Raw genomic sequence first — 17,619 nt, forward strand, 5'->3', positions numbered from 1 at the left:
ATTAAGTATATCACATCCCTAATATATAATGTATATACTCTATGTCCCCTAGCATAGCACTTTTCCCCCAGTACTTGGACTAATTTATTTCCATCACTTTAGACTCTTCTTTTCTTGACGACCCCTTTGTGAAATATTTTGTGTTTCTAGAAAATAGGTCTAAAATAGATGGGGGCAATGTATACAGAAAAGTTTCCCAGAGTTTCCCAGGGCATGAACACTCTCTCAGATTTTGCAAATAATCAGTGTATGTATGAAACTGGGGACTGGGAGAGGGCTGGTTTGACATGCAAGAAAGTTGTGTCCACACACATGCACCCATATACCCCTTGCCCCCACCGTTCACACACTCATTTTGCCAGCTTGGGGTTCCAAATCCTTCAGAATGCAATCTTTACTGATGCCTGCCTGCTCTTGGCAATTCTCTCCTTCCCCACCCCCGTTTTCTTCTCCTTTAAACCCCTAGGGCAACCCTTGCTCTGCTCCTTGTTCACAGATCTTCTTTCCATCCAACCCTAAGGGGGCTTCATTGTCCCCCTCCAGCTCTACATTCTGGGACACTCCCTCCTCCTCCTCACCTTCCCTACTTCTCCTCTCATGCCCTAAAACCTTAACAACCCCCCCTTTCTTACCCTTCAGTACCCAGCAAGACCGTTCTCCCCCCTCCCTTTCTGCACTGCCCTCTTCCCCCCTATTCCTTCCATGCCCCCATCTGAAAACTCTCCCGCTCTTTCCACCCCCTCCAAGAGTCCTCTCTCTCCTCTTCCTACTTTCATAACATCGGAGGACCCCCTCTTTCCCCCCTTCTAAAATCCCGAGGCTCAGACCCCCCCCCCCATTTATTTTCTTCCTTCCCGTCTACTTTTTCTCTCTCCCCCCCCCCTCCCGCTTTCCAGTCAGGGCTCCCCTTCCCGCGCGCCCCAGCTCCATCCTCAATCTGCCGTTGCTGCCCTGAGCATCTTTCATTCTTGGTGCTGATGTTGCTGCATCTTTCTCGTTGCCCAGGCAACGGGAGCCGGGGACTGGGGAAGGGAGGGGGGAGAGTGAGCGAGAGCGAAAATGATGGAGAGAATCCGGCGCGCGCCCCGGCTCGTGCTCTGACTGCTGCTGCTGCTGCGGCCGCCGCTCCAGCTATTGCTCCTGTTTCCTCCTCAGCTCCTGTGTATCTGGGCTGCACCCATGCGCGCATGGAGGAGTCAGCTTGCGCCCACCGATGGAAGCAGAGGTAGGTGCAGTCTCTATGCAATCTCTCTCTCTCCCCCCCCCACCCCGCCTCCTCCTCCCCGTCTCCTTCCCTCGCTCTCTCTCCCATTTAAAAATCTTTAAAACTTTGCATATTAATATCTGCGCTTTGCATAAATCTCACCCGCTCTTTATTGATTGCAAAATGCTTAATGCAGCAGCTGGTCTCTCGCACACACACACAGACACACACACCGGCGAATCTATTCCTTTCTCTCTCTCTCTCTTTCAACGCGGCAGCCGCAATTGTTCCAAGACCCTTTTTCTTTTTTTTCCTCCCCTCTCTCTCTGGCATTTTGTTTTTTCGGTGGTGTCGGTGGCTCAGCCTGGAAGGAAAGGGGGCGAAAAAAAATTGGGAAAGAGGGGCAAATAACGGAGAGATGTAATAGATTTTAAAAAAGGATTTATTTTTTAGGAAAAGGAAATAAAATGCAAAAAAATGATACCGAGGTGCTTTTCAATTGCCTTTTTTGGGGAAAAAATGCGTTGCAAAGGGAAGCTGTTTTTGCAATTGCAAAAAAAAATAATAAAGAAAAAGGTATTTGGTGGCTGTAATTTTTGCAAAAAAAAAAGAAAGAAATTTTGTGCAAGGGGCGAAGGCTTTTTTTTTTTAATTAAAATGTGTTGCATGGATAAAAAATAACATCGGAAGACCGAGGAAAAGCTATAGAGGATTTTTGTGCCTATGTCGCTTGGCTTTTCGGCGTAGGGGGCTCGGCTTTTGATGCTCCGGCGATGGAAGAAAGAAGGGAGGGGAAAACGGGAAGAAGAGAATGAAGGAACCGGAGGAGATGATGCGGGGGGGGGGGGGGCGGGGAGAGATTGTGGTTACCGACGTTTATGATATTTTTTGCAGAGAGGGCATTCATGCTTTTGCAGTACTAGGACATCCCCCCCCCCAAAGACTCTGTGCAATATTGGGGGGGGGGGGTTGCTTCTATCGAGTGGGGGGGGATGTGCATATGGAATTTTCCTCCCTTGTCAATGCAAGTTGCATAATGGGGGGGGGGAGGAAGCCGGAACGGGGCTTGGATTGTCCGGAGAGCTGATGGGGAGGGGGGGAACGATATGGGGGGGGGGAGAAGGTGTAATGGCCGGAGCCAAGCGGGGAAGCAGAGACAGACAGCCAGAACTGGACGCTTCTTTTGTCCGTGGAGCGGGGGGTGGTGGTGGAGAGAAGAGGCAGGAAGAGGAAAGGATGTTATTAATAATTATTTGCAGCCCAGGGCGGCTATTGTGTGGAAGGGGAGATATTAGCGAAGTGGGGGGGATAAATAGGGTAGTGGTGGATGGGTGAAGAGGTCAGATTGTGACCGGGATAGATGGGGGGGGGGAATTGAGAAGAGGGGGATTTGTGGGGGGCGGGAGCCAGTTGGGGGTGCAGGATAAGGGAGCCACATGAGAAAGGGGAGGGGGGAAGCATTGAAGCTGATGGGGCAGGTAGATCTAAAGCAAGCGAGCAGAGAGAAAATCCAGAAATGGGGGTGTCTGTATGGGGCATTCCTGGATTGGGCACACTTTGGTCAGGGCAGGAGAGGAAAAGAATAGAGGGGATGTTGGGGTGGGGCTGAATGTTCGGTTTTCCTGAACCCCAAATCCAGATTAACACACGCTCCATCCCCAGTTCACACCATATGACACTCCTTCCCAGTGCCAAGCTTTTTATTCTCTTTCCTGGATCCATCCCATTTTTGCAGTCCTGTGATGGCTTGGCATTTCTTTCTCTGCACAAGGCGCTACAGAGTTTGGGGGAAACACCTGGGCAGGAGGTCTGCTTCCCAACTTAGCTTGGTATTTCTCCTTTGGCCGGTGCATTGCCTAAGTTTCTCAGAGTTCAGGGGTAATCGAAATTTCTCTCCGGGTCTGGCAATGGAAGGAGGTGCTTATGGGGGGGGGGGTGTTTGTCATGGGTTGGGCACTTGCGGGACGTTGCCATGGGGAAGGTGATAAGCACAGTGGGCAACCATGGGGTGGCTTGCTAATATCTTGCGGAAGGAAGAGGGTCTGGCTCCTTGGGTGTTGTGTTGATTTCAGACACTCTGTTTTTACCTTGTGGTTGCTGGACCACACCGTTTTCATCTGCCATTGTCTCTGGATAGTTACTTTGGCTGTAGATAATCCAGGACAGAAAATCAGGTGGTTGCCAGGGGGCGCTTCCCTGAGGTGGGGGACAGGGGAAGATGACTCTAGAGTAAATTTGACACTAGAGAAGCCTCAGAGAGTTTTGCAGTGGCAACCCTTTTTGCTCTGGGATGATGGGACAACACCTTGTATAATTTGAGATATTTGTGTGTGTGTATCCCTGCAGGTATATCTGTCGCCCCCATGAATGTGTGTGTGAATCCATCCATCCATATGCACACTTTTCTGTATACATTGTGTCCTTTTTTGTTCACTTGTGTGCACTGGTGTTTGAATAACCCCGCAAACTGTTCAGGCAAATTTTCTGATTTTTCTTCTCGATTGAGAATGTCTGTTTCTTTCTTTTTCACATCCCCCCAGACTGGAATTGCCGCTTTGAAGAGAAAGATTAGTTGAAACACCAGATTGAATACCTTCCGCTTTTGCTATCCTAATGTTAAATATATATGACCAACCTCCCCCCACCCCCATATTAATTAATCTGAAAGGACTAAACCCTTGGTTCGCTAATGTGGACTAGAATCTCCACCGTAATTATAAACATGGGTTGAAAGGCTGTGTGTGTGGGGGAAACCCATCCCTTTATCACCTTCATTGTGAGTACCACAGTGTGATTAAAAGGAAATAAGGGACAATTAATCTGCATTAAGTGATCTGGGATATGCGTCCTGAGTGTGTACAAAAGGGGAGATAAAGAACATCTGGGGATAAAGGCACTACATTTTTCTGCCTCCCCACTACAAGCAGCCTGAAATGGGTATGGTGATAAATCTCACGAGGCCATACTGAGAAACTCCCTACATTCTCTTCAAGACTCCTGCCTAAATTTGTCTCTGGATTCTAGGAATAGTCCTTCCGGGGGCCATGTGTTCTGAGAAACTATCTGTCCCCAAGGCTGGTGAGGATTTCCCCACCAGCCTTCCGGCTTAGTTCCAAAACCTATTGTGAATCTGGACCCTTACACCCCCAGTTTGCTAGGCCTTGCTGTCTGGATCAATTGATCTGGAATAGGTACGACTCTGTGGTGATAGGAAATCTCTTGACCTGAGTTTGGGAATGGAAGCGGGGGACAGAATATACCCTTTTCTGTCAGGAGAATGAAATCTATAGTAGGTAGGGGGGTTTCTGTCCTTGTGAGAGTGTGAAGAATGGAGTCCGGTGGTTAGGACAGGAAGGGCTAAGAGCTGTGTACCTAAGATTATACTGCTTATGCTCCTTTAGTTAGTAACTGTTACTTCCAGGCTCTAACCTTTGCAAACATGGATTAAAGTCCTTTCTCTGCTGTCCTTGAAAGGAGTTGAGGAAGGATCTAAGCCATCCTGAATAGGACAGGATGGAATGAAGGACATTAATGGATAATTACCCCATTCTTCATCAAGCAAACTTGAACGGCGCTGTGGAATAATGCAAGGGGATGTTTTGTGTGTGGCGTTCACGTTGGCAGAGTTTCCCGTGTGTGTTGTGTGGTTTCGCACTATCTTTTTTTGTGTTGTGTGCATTGGCGCTGTGTACCTGTGCTTTATTTATTTTTAACAGTGGCGGTTCCGTAAATGTGGGCTCCGGGTAGAGACAGAGGTGTCCCACTCGGGAAGCATTGTGCCGCTTGGTGCGTTGTGTGTGGGTGTGATTGCTTGTATGTGTGTGTGTCGCTCTCCTCTTTCTGTTGGGTGTACATCTGCTGTTGTCAAGCGAGACCTCATTTCTCTGCAGTGACCTTTTTTATTGCTGTCTGGTGTGTGTGCGTGTGTGCATTTGTATGTGTGTGTCCTGGTAACCCTTTCGGTACTGCTGGGCCTCTCCCCACTCACTCCGCCCCCCAGTCACTTCTACTGTTCCCCCTGCAGGTTAGGCCCAGGGTCTGAAGTCCTTCTAGGGCCTGGCCTACAGCTTCCCCCAAGCGACATGCTCTGAGGCCTTACTAGTAGTCTTCTGGCTTCAGAGAATCCCCCCGCCACCCCCTATCCATCCATGATTCCACAGTCTAATTTCTCTCTCCGAGACTCTAATTCCTTGCTCTGTCCACTCATCTGTCTGCGGACATGTGTTTAATGTGTGATTTTTGGCCCCCATCAATTCAGTTCCTCTCCTGATCAGAACGAGGCCTCCTTTATTTATATATGCAGATAGGTTGCTCTCTGCATCCCTGCTTGTGTCCGTCTCTTTCCTCTGTCATGGAACGCCACCGATTTCTTTCCCTTTACGTGCCTCTCTTGAAGCCTTTTTAAAAAGCTGCACCCCTCTTCCTCTCACCAGCTTCCCTTTTCATTTCACTTTCTGCTTTCCTAATTATTATTTTTTTACTAAATTATTTTGGGACACACTTCTTCCCTGTACTGCCATTTAACTAGCCTCTTCTTTCTATCCAATAAAGCCTTTCCACATCTCAACCCCACTGAGTCTCTTTGGCCACATGATCTTTCACCCTATCCCCTCCCCAGCCAGGGTAAAGTCATGACTGTGTTGGAAAAGGGAAGGTACCCTCCCCCCCCCCCCCACACACCTTTGCTTCTCTTCCCTGAAATCCGGAATGGGGGAATAGAATAGTATATTGTTCCCCTTTCCTTTAAAAAAAATATCCAAACCCATTTCCATTCATCGAGATAAAAAAAAAGATGAGTCTCTAATTTGCTTGGCCGTGCTCCCCATGTCCAGCCATAAGGGACGGTGCGTTAATGGCAAATTCTGATCCACAGCTCTCCAGTGCTATGTGAGAGCAGCCATTTCCTGGTCAAGAAACTGACCGCCAGCTCCATCTCACCCGACAAAGAGTCCAGGTCATTTATTCTATGAATGTCACCTGGGGAGGGGGGGAAGGGAGAGAGAGAGAGAGCAGTCATACCCTTCAACCATCAAACACTGTATCCCCCCCCCCCTTTGCCCCACTTTGGTGTCCATTTCAGTGGGAACTAGATGCTTCCCCCCCCCCACCCCTGAAACACACCTTTACCATATTTTCCTCTGGGGGAGGGTGGTCAGAAGGCCAGCGAACGTGGCTGGTTGCAGAGAGTCTCTGTAGAGGATGCAGAGAGGGAAACATATCTGAGATCAGGGATCTGTTTGCTTTATTCCCTGCAAAACAGCCCCACAGTCTAGCCCAAGAAGAATAGAAGGACCCCAGAAAGGAAGGGATCAGGGAAAGAAGGGAATAATAATAATAATAATAATAAAAGAAATGTGTTGCTTGGTTCACCTTGGGTTTCCTGAACAGCTGGAAATCTTTTTTTAAAAAAGGAGTCAAAATTACAGAATATCTATAGATAGAAAAAAAGAGAGGGGGGGGTAGATACAAAGGAAGTCAGTCACCTATGTTAGAGCGACGAGCAGGCCTCAGTAACAATTAGTGCAAATCTACTATGGGTCAGTGTTTTTCCTATTGCTCAGCCTGGGTCTTTGTTGTGGTGAATAGAGCCATTTACAAGTCAATGCATGTTAAGTGGGAAGTCATCAATTTAATTATCAGCTGTTTTGAAATTTGTTCTTTCCATTGAAAGGTTCATTTCCAAAACCTGTAAATTGCTAACCGGGTTTGTGTATGATGATCATCTTCGTAAATGTGTAAAGGTGGCTGAAAATTACCCTGTGAGAAAGTTTTTGAAATAAGAGTTGGAGAAAGATGGATTTGCTTCTAAATACATAGATATAAGCTCAGTCCATAAACAGCAGATCAGCTTGTAGCTAGAATGATCAAGATATATACAACCAATGGGTTGCACAATTTTTAAAACGGAATCTCTTGGATCTTTGTAATCGCCTTGCCGTTATCCCTTCCTTCTGTCTTCTACAGCTAAAAATTTGATATTAAACTACCTTCAGTTTTTCCTTTCAGTATCAACATTGGGGTATATGCAGATAGGCACACCTGCCCTGAGATAACAGGTGCTTTGGCTCAGATCAATGCATCGATTAGAAGATCACCACATCGATAATAGAAAAACAATCAGCCGGTTCCACAGTATAATTCCCCATCTGAAAGTCTCTTTTGTTTTCGGTGTCTCTGAATGGATCTATCAATAACATGATCAAACCAGTAAATACATTCATCCTTATCAATAATATCCGGTATCTACCTCCAGAATACAGTTCAATAAATATAAAGGGGGGGTCGATTTACAAACCTATAAATAATATACATCACTACAATTGTGTCCTTCATTTTCCATTACACCAAGAGCTCTTCAAAGCACTTATGCAGTGTAAAAAGACTATTGTGAACAGCCGCTCGGGCCCACAGTCTGCAGTTTTTAAAAGAAGCCCTAATGGGATTGGAGTGCTAATCCATAGATAATAACTCAGTTTCTAAATATGTTTGCATAGATTTGCATAGGCATTTTCAGATTCAAACAAATGATATAATTAAGGCAGTCTTGCCATTTCTTGCCAGATTGTAGAGAGAAAATCAAATATTTTCACTTGCCTTTCATCTTTTTTATTTTTTTTTGCTATCTCTATCACATCACAGCCAAATTAAATACAGTTTACAAGTTATCTCGGTTTGAAATGATACTTCCCGGTACAGTAGACACAGAATGGGGAAAAGAAACGATCTCTCATATTGGATCAGCTAAATTGATCTTTATTAAAATAACAATAACAGATGCTTGAAAATGTGGCAGATCAGTTTGTAAAATAAGTGTAAATATATAGAAAAGCCATATGCCACTCAGTTGCAAAGAGAACTCTTTAGATGCCAGAAAGTATGAATACCCTGACATTCTGTGAAATATCTAGAAATTCTATGAAATGCCCTGAAATCAAATAATTTTTATATATGGCTCTATTATTTTCTGTCTCCCTATATTGGCATGATTCTAGAAGTACAGATTTATTTGGACATCTGATTAATTCGAGATACATAAGGGTTTCAGTAAACCTCTCAAAATTAGTAGCCCTTACACAGAATTCCATAGTTAAAAATCGCTTGCTTAATAGATTATCTTCACTTCAGCATTGTTGTAATCATAGCCTCTGAACCTCCAAAACTAGAAATGCCTATCTTTTGTGTCAGTGGGATTAATATGATAATCCTTTTCCCAGGTATAAAGTAGTGATGTGATGGTTTTGGAGGAAGATCTAACAGTTTTGGGACACAACTAGGTGTGAGAGAAGCTGGGTGGGGGGTGGAATTAGGGAATGTGGAGAGGGGTGGAGAGGATCGGGTTGACAAGTGAGACACAGCATTTTGGATTATTGGAAGAATGTCCAACTTGAAATTTAGATGCATGAGAGTCTTGTTAGACTTGCTTATGTGGTTTCGGGTTGAATTAAGAGACCTGTGGATTTTTCTCTGCCTTGGAGTATGCAAAGGCCTTCTGTCTTCCTAGGCCCACTGTCCACATCTTGGTTTTCGACTTTGCCGAGAGCATGTTTCTTCAGCTCCTCGCGCTGGGCAGGCAACCGGTATGTAAAATTTCCCCTCAGCTGAGAAAACAGCTTGCTGCTACTACCTTGTTGCGCAGGAAGGGAACGGCCTCCATGTTCTGAACAATGCCGAACAGTAAGGGAACCCAGCGTAGAAAGTAAGATTGGACATATTCTGTACAGAGGAAAATCAGGTGTGCTAGATCTAGTGGACTTCGGTTGACAAGGGGCCTACTGACTTGTGATCATGGTTGATTTGAGCCTGTAAACCTGTTTCACTTTTTTTTTTAAAGCGTGTTTATGATTGTAGGACCTTTGAGCAAGAAGCTCTGTTGTTTCTACGGTCATGAGGCCATATATCCCCATGGTTGATGTCATAGGGGCAATCAGGGCCGATTCCTTTCCCTCCTACAGTTTGCTTGTGGACACAGAATTATTTGAGGGCTAACTTTATCACAGTTTGACCCACAGTTGTACAACGCATTTTGGGGGAAAGTTGGATAGTCTAATTACCCTTTATCGTTATTCATCCTCAATCGTGGCTTAACAAAAATAGCCAGTCACATTCTCATTGGTCCCGCAATGTGTTTTGATGGCTTGGCCCCTTTCGTGTTGGCCTTGTTGATGCAATGGCGGAAAAGTTCCTTGCATCTAAGATCCATTTTAAACTTAAAACTTTTGAACAGCTAGGCTGGCCAGGTGCTTGGATCTATGCCAGTCAAGTCACGTTGTAGTTAATAGGGCCAGCTCAGCTTAAATCCAAATACTTCAGTTTAATTGAGTTTTGAGGAAGAGTTGAGAAGGAATCTATTTTCTGTCATTCACACAACAGTGAGTGGCCTTGGGGGTATATCTACCTAAATCATCAGTCTTTGTGCAGAGTTAGGATTTAATATTACTTTTCATACAGATGTGATTGGGCGGATTGTTTGAGTTAGAGTGAAATAAATCCCAGTGCAAAACCGAAAACTTCTCTGCATTTTTGACCACTCCCTTAAAAAAACGAAAACAAAACTAAAATTAAGGCCCTTGATCCAGATTGAGTAGATTATATCTGTAAAATGTTAGGAGCAGGAAAAAACGTCTTTTTTGTTTCTGAAATAATTAGTAGGGTCAAGGTGTATGTATTTTATTCCACACGCACACACAAAAGACTGACCAGGCTAAAATGCCTAAAGCAACATTTTGATTTGAAATTAAATCAACTTTTATTTATGAATCTTGTTGGATTTTGCCTCTTCTTGCAAAATAACTTTTCTTGAAAAAGAATTGCATACGCTATTATTAGTAAAAATATTCTGCCACGTTTCTTTTTTATTCCACGAAATAATTCCACGTCTTAAATGTTTTTTAAAAATGATTTAAAAAATAACAAAGCAAATACTGTTTTGGCTTATTTTATTTTTATTGCCTAATTTCTTTTTTTTTACAAATTGCTTCCCTATTATTCATGTGGGAAAAGAAGAGGTCAGTAGAAATGGACCAGATGGGAAGGGGGGGGGGAGTTATTTTGTTTCTTTTTGAAGGGAGGCAACTAATAAGAAACTACGACGCCATGGCATATTTTACAATTCAACATTTAAATATTAATATAGGGAGAACAATTTCTTTTTGTGCTTGATTGTGTACTAAAGATTATGTTGGACATAGGCTGTTACGAGGAACAGAGTCTTTAAATTTTGTCCTGATTCTTTTAGGATACGTTTAGCTGGAACAGTGGAAAGGGGCAAGTCTACCCAGTCTTTGCACCCTGGTTCTACCCCTTGTACCATGTGTTGATCGATCCTGACTAATTAAATCCCTTTCCTCCCTAATTTGCAATTGCTGCAATGGATTAGACCCTCCCTTTGCCCATAAAGATGCATTGAAAGGATACAAAAATGCCCATTTTTGCTAGCCTTAATCACCATGATTGTGAACAAGTGCTTAAACTGTTGTCATTTTTTTTTTACACTAACTAATGGATGTTACGTGGTTTTGAGAAAGCACCCCAGAACCGAGGTCTTCCCAGTTAAAGCTCATAATCACCATGTGTTCAGTATATACTTTCCTGTTTGTTTGATTCGTTTTGATAATTTCTGCCCTGCTCTGTCTACCAAAGGCACTCAAGGTGGCTTACAGACAATTAATGTATACACACGCAATGACAAGATGTTACTATCACATTTTGAAGAAAACCAACAGAGATCCTGGGTAAACAAGGACGTCTTTACTGCTGGTGCCAGAAACTTAGCATCTTGAGTTGCGATAGAAAAGCTGTGAGGTAGAGTGCTTTTCTCCGCTGGGCAAGAGAACATGTATGATTTGTTTTCTTCTCGAGATTCAGGGAGAAAATACAAGGCGTCTTCAAGGTAATTTAAGAGAGGTAGATTATCCACTGGCAATTTTGAATCCCGTTTTGTACTCAAATTCAGGGTACCAAAGCATCAAAGAGGTGAATTTCTCCAAATCTTTCCAGGGCATGCGTAGGAATGGATTGGAGGTTCTTACCTATGTTGAGGTTGAGCTCCAAACTGAGGGTGGTAGTCTATTTATTTACAGAATGTATACTCCATTTTTCCGCCCTTACAAGTCGTCCAGATTTGTTAATTTGCAAATGAAGTGTGATCTTCTTGTAGATTCTTAGCAGGGCCAGCACGATTTGAAGGGCAGTGCTTACATTTATTTAAAAAATGCTGTTTGGTTCTAGAACAGGGGTGAACATATATACATGAATATATGAAGATACCCTATACTGAATCAGACCCTCGGTCCATCAAAGTCAGTCTTGTCTACTCAGACTGGCAGCGGCTCTCCAGGGTCTCAAGCGGAGGTTTTTCACGCCTACTTGCCTGGACCCTTTTTAGTTGGAGATGCCAGGGATTGAACCTGGGACCTTCTGCTTACCAAGCAGATGCTCTACCACTGAGCCACCATCCCTCCCCTATCTGGTCAAACTGGTCCCTCCCCTAAATGGTGGTCAAACCTGCTTAATGGAAGAGCCACATAGAATAAACATCAGATGTTTGAGAGCTTCAAGACATGAATGTCAGACGTTTGAAAGCCGAAAGGAAGGAAGGAAGCAAGCAAAATAGATGGGGGAGGGAGGGAACTGTGGAAAGAAAGCAACTTTAATTTTAAATACATTCTCCAAGCTGTTGGCTGGCTTGGCTTGGAGAAATGCTGGCTGACAGGGCACTGGGGGCTTTGAGAGCCACACAATATGTGTAAAAGACCCACATGTGGCTCCTGAGCCACAGTTTGGCTAGCTCTGTTCTAGAGCATTACAGAATGTGATGGGTTCTCCTGATTTCCAAACACTGTCACTCGGAAGGACAATCGCAAAGCAGAGGAGGCGAGGCAAAAGGGGAGAAAGGCAAAATAAAGGACACTAATAACAATGACCAACAAATAGTACTTAGGATTTTTGTACCTTGCTTTCAGAGTTCAAAGTGTTTGATGTACATCCTTACAGCGGCTTTTACAAAGTAGGCTGGTTGTACTCCCATAATGCAAATAGAGGGTGTGAGAGAGTGACCTACCTGGCAGAGAAGTTGGCTCCTGGGCTGTAGCTCATTCTTTTAGCCACCGCATCCCACCAATTTATCATCCTTCAAGACTGACAGGTCGAGTCCCATCAGTTAGACTTGGACTAGGGTTGCCAAGTCCAATTCAAGAAATATCTGGGGACTTTGGCGGTGCAGCTAGGAGACTTTGGGGATGGAGCCAGGAGCAAGGGTGTGACAATCATAATTGAATTGCAAAGGGAGTTCTGGCCATCACATTTAAAGGGACCAAACACCTTTTTAAATGCCTTCCTTCCATAGGAAATAATGAAGGATAGGGGCACCTTCTTTTGGGGCTCATAGAATTGGACTTCCTGGTCCAATCTTTTTGAAACTTTGGGGGTATTTTGGGGAGAGGCACTGGATGCTATACTGAAAATTTGGTGCCTCTACCTTAAAACACAACAACCCCCCCCCCCCAAGCCCCAGATACCCGAGGATCAATTCTCCATTATTTTCTATGGAAATAAGTCTTCATAGAGAACAACAGAATTCCCAGCAGACATTTCCCTCCCCGCCCCCTGCTTTCTGATGGCCAAGAAGCAGGGGGAGGGCCTCCAAATTGGGGGATCCCGCCCCCACCTGGGGATTGGCAACCCTAACTTGGACTGGGTGAAATTAGTGACGAGGCAGGGAAATCTTGGAAGCAACTTAGAGATGTGCAAGAGAGAAAAGAGCAAGCGGAAGCAACCTGGTGCTCATATCAATTTTGTTTATTTACTTATTTATTTGCTTGATTTATACCCGACTCTCAGGTTGCCAGACCTGTGTTGGAAAATACCTGGAGACTTTGGGGGTGGATCCTGAAGAGGGCAGGGTTTGGGGAGGGGAGGGGCCTCAGGACTGTACAGTGCCCTAAAGTCCACCCTTTAAAGCAGCCATTTTCTCCGGGGGAGCTGAACTCTGCCAGCTGGAGATCAGTTGTAAAAGTGGGAGATTTCTGAGCCCTACCTGGAGGCTGGCAATTCTACCAACCTCTCTCCCCAGAGTGTCTTATACAACTGTCCTGTCCTACCATTTTATCCTCACAACAACCCTGTGAGGTAGTGAGTTTCCTGCATTGTGCAGGGGGTTGGATTAGATGACCATGGAGGTCCCTTCCGACTCCATGATTCTCTGATTCTAGTCCAGGCGGAGAGAACGTGACTGGTCCAAGGTCACCCAGCAAGCTTCCATGGCAGAGTGGGGATTTGAACCTGGAGTCTCCCAGTTCCTAGTCCAACCTACATCACACTGGATCTCAAAATAAGCCACTTTACCTTTCAATGTTAAAGTGGGTTGTAATCCTAAAAACAACTTCCTGAGAGCAAAGATTAAGATGAGTGGGACATGGTAGAATAACCGTAAAGGTGAAGTATATTACAGTCAGGAGCTGGAGCCCGACTTAGTCTTTTGTTTGTGGTTTCGTTGTTCCCATGGAAGGTGAGCATGTAATTCTGTGAATTCAGTAAATGGCCGTTCCTTTATCTACAGCTGCCATCTTTCTTCCTGGGTGAAGCTGTGGTTTGGTTTGGATGCCAGAAAAAAAGAAGGGAACCCCCTTTTGATTCCTCAAAAGGCTATTCTGGTTAGAGTTGCCGGCACTGCCCTTGTCAATGCTGAGAGATTTTGAGGGTGAAGTTTGGGGAGGATACGTCACTTTTGGGTGACACTTTAGGATTTCCCACTAATCAGAGACAAGGGGAAATTCCTAGAGAGTTATTGTGGAGCCCATTTTCCTGCCATTTTTTCCTCCCACTCCTCAATTTCTTGAAGGTGGGGGATAGGGGTGAGGGTGGGGTTAATGCACTGCAGACAGGCAGATGACATGCCTACTGAGGGAACATGAGGCCTGCCTAAAAAACAACAACCATGCTGGACGGTGCCCAGTCATGGTGGGGATGGACAGCCTGCATTAAAGTGGGTAGAATCCAAATGTCTAAGACAGGCCGAAATTCAACAAAAGAAGCTCTTCCCTTCATGACTTTTTAAAAAACACCTCCAAAACCACACCCCTCAAATTTATATCTTACTTTTCTGTGAGGGAAAAAAGAGGACCGGCTTTCTAGCTGCGAGACTATTGAAAATATTAGCAGTTTGCGTAGACTGAGAAGAACTGGGTTGCCATTTGCCCCATGGCCACTGGCAGGGGATGGTGGGATAGAATTCCCATCCTCTTGCTGGAGGTGGGTTTCCCCCCAGTTTCAGGGCCTCCAAACTGCCAGTACAGGATTGGCCGGTGGGGGAGCCCAGCCCCCAAAGAGCTCCATTTGCGCCCGATGTGCCTGGCATGATGACGTCACCCGGAAGTGACATAATTGCACCGGGCGCAATGTGTGGGGATGCTCTAGCATTTTGGCGAAAAACTCTACGGCACCATAGAGTTTTTCACCAAAATGCCAGAGCACTCCTGTGTAACATTCCTAGCATGATTACATCACTTCTGGGTGATGTCATTGTACGGTGTGTGTGAGACGCAAGTCCTTCCACTGGCAACCCTATGGTGGGATAGGGTAGCTTGCTGCAGGTTGGGAGACTCCCGAAGATTCGGGGACGGAGCCTAGGGAAGACAGGTATCTTGGTGTACAGTGCCCTAGAGTCCATCCCTCAAAGCATCCAGTTTCTCGCGGGGACCTATTTCTGTAGTCTGCAGATGGCTGTAATTCTGGGGGGTTCTTACCTGGATGTAGGACACTCCCAAGTGAAAAACAGAAAGTTTTTGCATATTATATCATGAGCTGGGATTCAATGAGCCCAGGGCTTGGGATCCTCTCAACTGTTGAGACTCAACAGTAAACCTCGTCCTCCCCCCTATACAATACCTGTGTGTGTCTGCAGACATGGAAATCCGTGTGGCAACACTGTCTGAAAAGGTGGGTGTGTCAAGGTTTGTGCGTCTGGGGGAGATGAGAGGAAGAAACGGGCCTTCCATTGTCTCTCTGGAGGGTCAAGGCCTGTCAGGCTGTGTTTATTTAAGCATCCTTTGGTGGTTGTAAAATCCTTTCTGTTCTCACTGAGGCCTGGCCTCTTACAACGCCGCTGCTCCTACAATTATTCTGGTGCTTACGCATGCCTTGCAGCACTTCACAATTGAAAACAAGGACAATGTTGTGAACTTGGTCATGTTCTGGTTCTCACATCAGGGATTGCTCTACTCAGGGCCGGATTAAGAGGTGCTGAGGCCCTAAACTGTGTCAACTTGAAGAGGCTCCAATAGCATTGTTAAAAATGTTAATTTAGACATGTTTAGACATGTTTATTTAGAGACCCCTCATGAGCTGAGGTCCCTCCACTGTAGCTTACTTAGCTTGTGCATAAAATCACCTCTGAGTGTAGTCTCTCTCATTACAAGCTCTCCAAAGACTCTTAGGGTTGCCAACCTCCAGGTGGGTAAAGGGAGAAAGGTCACCTGTAGGATAAAGACAGCACAACCGAAGTTATAGTGACCAAATAACTAAGAATGTGTTGAAACAAAATTATACAAATATGTTCAATAGAAGTAGGGTTGCCAAGTCCAACTCCAGAAATATCTGGGGACTTTGGGGGTGGAGCCAGGAGACTTTGGGGGTGGAGCCAGGAGACACTGGGGTGGAGCTAGGGAGGAGGGGGGAAACGGCGCCAGGGAATGTGGTGAGCCGCCCCGTCTCGGAGTGGGCGACGCCGCTTCGCAGCTGCCGCCGTGGCTGCTCCTCCGAGATGGGCTCAGGCTGGGCCCATCTCGGAGGAGCAGCTGCGGTAGAATCGGAGGGGGGGTGGAGGCGGGCCAGGGGCGTGGCGAGCCGCGAGTCCGGGTCCTAGAAGGGCCCGGATTCGCGGCTCGCCATGCTCCTGGCGTGCCTCCGCCCTCCCCTTCTCTAGTTCTGCCTCGGAGGTGGGGTGGGCGATGCCGCTGCTTAGCTGCCGCCTCTTCTCCACTTGCCGTGGCTGCTCCTCCGATGGGCTCAGCCTGGGCCCATCTTGGGGGAGCAGCTGTGGTGGGCAGGGAGGGGGCGGCAGCAGCGCGTCGTCGTCATCCGCTCCGGGATGGGGCGGCTCGCCATGCTCCTTGGCGCCATTTCCCCCCTCCCCCCGCTTCCATTTTTTGGGGGAGCAGGGGAAGAGGCTGGAAATCCTGGGGTCCCCCGCCAGGGCAGGAGGGTTGGGAAGCCTAAATAGAAGACTGAATAGCAATAAAGGTAAAGGTAGTCAGTCCCCTGTGTAAGCACCAGTCGTTTTTGACTCTGGGGTGACGTTGCTTTCACAACGTTTTCACGGCAGACTTTTCACAAGGTGGTTTGCCATTGCCTTCCCCAGTCATCTACACTTTCCTCCCAATAAGCTGGGTACTCATTTTACCGACCTCAGAAGGATGGAAGGCTGAGTCAGCCTGGAGCTGGCTACCTGAACCAGCTTCCGCTGAAATTGAACTCAGGTCGCGAGCAGAGGGCTTCGATTGGAGTACTGCAGCTTTACCATTCTGCACCACGGGGCTCATTAAATAGCAAGAACAATTCCCCAAAAGTTTCACAGTTCCATCAAAGGAGTCTCTTTGAACAGGAGGTCGACTTGATTATTCCTGCTTCGGATCCTCTTCTAGCATAGGGGGCTCCAACCAGATATCTCAACCGAAGGCAAAAGCTCAGAAAAAATATCAAAGTGTTTCTGATGCATCAAATAAGTTGCAAAAAGCTGCAAACCCCACGAGATTCTTTTTTCACTGCGTCCAAAGACTGCACATAGAATTCCCGGTGGACAAATGGGACTGAAAGTCTCCAGTAAGATTTCAAAATGGCACTAAACTCCAAAAGGCTCAAGACCACTATAACTTCGGTTGGGCTGCCTTTAACCTCCAGGTGGGACCTGGAGAGATCCAGGAATTACAACTGATCTCCCAGTGACAAAGATCAGTTCGCCCGGAGAAAATGGCTACTTTGGACCCCACTTTTCCCAAGCTCTCCTCCCAAATCTCCAGGAATTTCCCAACCCAGAGCTGGCAACCCTATCTTCCGTATCTGCCGCACGCTGTATTAGTATATTCTGCAATAGCTTGCCCTTTTAGTGATGTGCCCATAACAATCTCCTTTTTCTTTATAAAACTGAAGAATGTGCAACGTAATGTGTCATCTTGAAATGGAACTGGTTGTGCTTATTATCAAATAACCCTGACATGTCAGCATCTTGTGACTTGATGAGAGGGGAGACATGTTTGTGCACTAATAAGGTTTGTTTAACCCTTCCTCAGAGGCAAAACAGGGACAGTTGTCTCCCAGAGACGTTTCCTGTTGAAGAAGGGTAACGGGAGCTTTTGAACGTGTGGGAAGTTGGTCTATATAGTATAGGGTTGGCAAGTCCAACTCAAGAAATACCTGGGGAC

At 46.0% G+C, this 17,619-nt stretch overlaps 1 protein-coding gene across 3 annotated transcripts in view; it reads left to right on the top strand.

The window, feature by feature from the left end:
* Positions 1 to 1,124: 1,124 nt before the first annotated feature.
* The window catches only part of POU2F2 (POU class 2 homeobox 2), a 179,081-nt gene continuing 162,586 nt past the window's right edge, over positions 1,125 to 17,619 (top strand). Inside the window, exon 1 of one of the 3 annotated variants that reach the window (XM_060258671.1) lies at positions 1,125 to 1,225. The gene's annotated coding sequence lies outside the window, so the exon portion shown is untranslated. The remainder of the gene's footprint in view (positions 1,226 to 17,619) is intronic. The other 2 variants (XM_060258673.1, XM_060258674.1) reach the window with 2 other exon arrangements.

Source organism: Heteronotia binoei, chromosome 17, assembly GCF_032191835.1.
Source record: "Heteronotia binoei isolate CCM8104 ecotype False Entrance Well chromosome 17, APGP_CSIRO_Hbin_v1, whole genome shotgun sequence".
Classification (NCBI taxonomy): Eukaryota; Metazoa; Chordata; class Lepidosauria; order Squamata; family Gekkonidae; genus Heteronotia; species Heteronotia binoei.